The following is a 4,564-nucleotide window of genomic DNA, read 5'->3' as shown; positions in this document are numbered from 1 at the left end:
TCCCCGCGCGCCCCGCCCCCACCCGCGGCGCAAACCGCCTGTGGAATCGAGGAATCGCGCGCGCGCCGGCCCGCGCCGAGCGGTCGTTGTGGGGGGGACGCCCGGCGTCCCAGGGGAAGGCCTCGGAGCGTGGCGGCGCGGGGGGCGGTGTCGGCGAGGGGTTGGAGCCAGTCCTAAGGAAAACTGGGCCACGCACCAAGAGGAATCCTCGGTGCGAACTAGTTGATCGGCGGCGCCTGCTGCTTCGGCGGCGCAGCCGGTGTCACCTCAGGACACCGCCTTGCGTCGCCGCACGAAGCGTGCCGCGGTCGGACTCGGGGGAGCCCGAGGTCACCTCTGCCCGCGGCCGCACGCGCCTCCCGCGCGGAAAGGCCACCTCCCGGCGCGGCACGCGGCCCGGCGAGCGAGGACGGCGTCCGGGGTAGGGGGACCCCAAAAGGGAAGCCCCGGCCGCCGCCTCCTACAAAAGATCACCGTCTTTAAGGAGATCACGCTCGATCTTGGCTGCTCCCGGCGTCTTTTGCGTCTGGGGCGCCTGTGAGCGAGACTAAAACGTTGAGGGGGAAACGAGTGGAATATGGAGCCCGAGCCACACAGACACGCACACCGTAAGGAAGCATCTGGAACGCCGAGTGCCAGGAATGTCAACGGCGGTAGCCACGCGAGAGCCCGCTTTCTACCTGCGTCTGCCCCCTGTTGTGCTTATTTAATCGTCAGTATAAATGAAGTAGGGAGGGCCTGGTGTATCTCTTCGGCCTTCGCATTATTAACAACTTTGTCAAGTCTCTCGTAGCCTTTCTGCATTGTTAATTTCCTCGTTTTCACCGCGGTTTTACAGAAGTGATGTTCTAAAGCATCTCCTCTCGGGCAACCCTTTTAAGAAATGAAAAAGTGTAATAAATACACCCTCGTACTCATTCCCATACCTTCAATTCTCCTTCCCGTTTCTCAGATTCTCCTTACTTCGAAAGTATCACAGTTGTTAGGTTTTACCTGCAGCAGTCTTTGAAGAGAGAACCTGGTGTCTGGAAAGGTCTCAGGCACGAGGTAAGAGACCTGGATTCAAACCACCCCTGGGCCCCTTCCTAAAAGGTACCCGATGGCCTCTCTGAGCTGGTCAGCTTCCTCATCAGCACATTAGTGACCGTCAAACCTTGTGGGGTGGATTATATAAGAATGTGACCCCAGCCGAGAACCAGGCACGTTGTTAGAAGCTTTCGATAAATGAAATAAAGTGCTGCTTTAAAATGCTTTTTAAGTATTACTTTTTTTAAAAAAAGAAAATCTGCCTTCTAAATTGAAATAACGCATCCTATGTCCCTTTCACAATCAGAAAAATAAACGACCCGCTGAGCCTTCACATGGCGCCTATGCTGAAGGACCCCATAGAACAGACTCCACGTTTCCATATTAGCCACCCACGTGACTTGATGGTTAGGTTACAACGAGGTGGTTTCAGAAGACTTTCTGATCATTATGACCTGTGTTCTGGTGGTCTCCAGGTCTCCACACTCTTAGGGTTTTCACCAGCTTTCAGGAAGTTTAATGTCAGATCTGCCCATCCCCAGGCAAAATACTAAAGAACAGAGCTGGGTTTCTTCTAGGTTCCCTCAGCTAGCCCCTGAGGCTGGGCGTCTCTGTCCCCAGGCCGAGAGAACTCCGCTGCGGGCTACTGGCTACTGTCTCCAGGTCACCACATTTGAAAACCCATTCTCATTGAGGCTTGAGGGCTATTTGCTCGTTTCCAAAAGATGTGTAAAACATTAGCTGTCGCTTTCCCTGAAAAGGAAAATAGGTCGGCCTTTTTAGCCCTTGGAAAGCTTTCCTGTTGTGGAAGTCACTGTCTCCAGATGAGCTTCCTTTCCCTGCCATCTTGGCAAAGCCATAGATTACCTTTTCCTCCTCTTCTTCATTTTCTGTAAGTGAATTATCACTCTCCTGACGATTTTTACCTCTCACAGCAGGTCTCTCGACCTCTTCCAAGTCGTGAAGTAGGGGATGAAAGGTGGGGGAAGACCTCACTAGGTACAGTGCTCCTACAGGACCTGTGTGCCAGCACTGGTCTCGTTCCTGAAGACACAGAGAGAGAGAGACCGAAAGTTCTTTGTCAAGAAACACACAGCTCAGTAGAAAAGGCAGACTCTACGACCAATTATGATACCTCTACAAAGTACTGTATTTGCATTATAGAAAAGGTGCTAAAGGGAATGCTTAGCTAAGGTGACCAGGAATGAAGGAGTTTGGAAGGATGAGTAGGTGATCAGCAGTTTGAAGTCTGCGGAGCAACTTTCCCGCATTAAAAAACAGACAAACAAACAAACCATGAGACCTAAAAAAACAACCACACTTATGGATGGGACTCAGTTTTGTTTGGGAGTGACCAAAAATGAAACTGAGAGGTGAGCAGAGGCCAGGACCAGAAAGGTTCTGTGCGCCACTTTGGACTTTGCCTGTAAGCAAAACAAGAAGCTCAGAAGGATTTTCACTGGCCGTATAAGGCAGATTTGTGTTTCTGAAAAGTAATTCTGATTGTGAGAGATGAAATTGAGGACTGAAGAAAAGAGAGGCAGGGAGAGCTGGAAACCAGTTGCAATGTTATTGCATAAATGAGGTGAGAAATGGTTATGATCTGAATCCAGCAGCAGAGGAAATAGCAGAGAACACGTTGAGAAATACTTAGAATGTCAAAAGTCAATAGGACTTGGGAACTGGTTAGCTGGAGGGAATGGTGACTAATAGGGCAGAGTCTAAAGATCATTCCTTAATCTTACATTTTATGCCCTTAATTAGATCAATTATCCACTGTAGGAAGCCTGGGAACATGATGGAAGTGAAAGAGGAAGAGGTAGCAAATCATCAGACATAAATAAGAGCAGGCACTTACTATTCTGGGTCCAAATCTGCGTGGGCAATCATATTTAACCAAGCATTCTAGTCCACCGTTTGAGTTCCTATGAGAAATGACAAGGGGCCTTCCCTGGTGGCACAGTGGTTGAGAATCCGCCTGCTAATGCAGAGGACAGGGATTTGACCCCTGGTCCCGGGAGATCCCACATGCCTCGGAGCAACTTAGCCCGTGCACTGCAACTACTGAGCCTGTGCTCTACAGCCCACGAGCCATAACTACTGAACCTGAGCGCCTAGAGCCCATGCTCCGCAACAAGAGAAGCCACTGCATTGAGAAGCCCTCGCACCGCAACCAAGAGTAGCCCCCACTCACCGCAACTAGAGAAAGCCTGCGCGCAGCAACGAAGACCCAACGCAGCCAAAAATAAATAAATAAAATAAACTTATTTAAAAAAAGAAATGAGGGCTTCCCTGGTGGCGCAGTGGTTGAGAGTCTGCCTGCCAATGCCGAGGACACGGGTTCGAGCCCTGGTCTGGGAAGATCCCACATGCCGCGGAGCAGCTAGGCCCATGGGCCACAACTACTGAGCCTGCGTGTCTGGAGCCTGTGCTCCGCAACAAGAGAGGCCACGACACTGAGAGGCCCGCGCACCTCAATGAAGAGTGGCCCCCACTTGCCACAACTAGAGAAAGCCCTCACACAGAAACGAAGCCCCAACACAGCAAAATTAAATTAATTAATAAACTCCTACCCCCAACATAAAAAAAAAAAAAGAAATGACAAGGAAGGAATTAAAAAGTAAAGACCGGGCTTCCCTGGTGGCGCAGTGGTTGAGAGTCCGCCTGCCGATGCAGGGGACACGGGTTCGTGCCCCGGTCCGGGAAGATCCCACATGCCGCGGAGCGGCTGGGCCCGTGAGCCATGGCCGCTGAGCCTGCGCGTCCGGAGCCTGTGCTCCGCAACGGGAGAGGCCACGACAGTGAGAGGCCCGCGTAGCGCAAAAAAAAATAATAAATTAAAAAAAAAAAGTAAAGACCAAGGACAGAAGAATAATCCGCAGTCCTACATTATATGCATATTGAAATTTTCCTCTTAATGCAGGGATGACACACGTTATCCCACGTGCTTCCACACATGAATCACAGCCATGGTTCTCCTAAGAAGTAACTCAAGTTTCATCTTCTCCAGAAATCCTGCCTTAATAGCCCATCTTCCCTGCCCCACCGTATTATATCCGTATATGCTTACATTCTCCAATTTTGTCTTATGTTCCCATCTCCTCTCCAAATAAAAAATAAGCTTTCTAAAGTCAGAGACCATGTTGTCTACTTCTCATCCCCTCCCCAAAGCTCCAGAAACTTCTTAGAATTTGGCAGGGTCCAGTAAATGCTTACTGATGAATATTTCACCCAAACTATAATGCCTGACTATTTAGACTTTTGCCAGCCATTTAGTCTCTTGACTATCATCTCCAATTGCGTTTTGGAGCACTACTGTTTCTCCTCTTCCAGTATCCAAATCCACCATAGTGCTGTATACTCTTTAAGGGCCCAGCTCCAGTCTTATCTCCAGTTCAGCCTGGCTGCTGGGCTTCCTCCTCTTGAATTCTCATTGCCCCTGTTCCTTCAGCCACATCTTTTAAGAATAAAAATTACACATATTTAAGGTGTACAGCGTGATGTTTGGATATGCATATTCATTTTTTAAAGAGGTGTG

The sequence above is a fragment of the Neophocaena asiaeorientalis genome, unplaced genomic scaffold (genome assembly GCF_003031525.2).
Source record: "Neophocaena asiaeorientalis asiaeorientalis breed wild unplaced genomic scaffold, Neophocaena_asiaeorientalis_V1.1 scaffold427, whole genome shotgun sequence".
Taxonomy (NCBI): domain Eukaryota; kingdom Metazoa; phylum Chordata; class Mammalia; order Artiodactyla; family Phocoenidae; genus Neophocaena; species Neophocaena asiaeorientalis.
Note: the sequence above shows the minus strand (reverse complement) of the source record.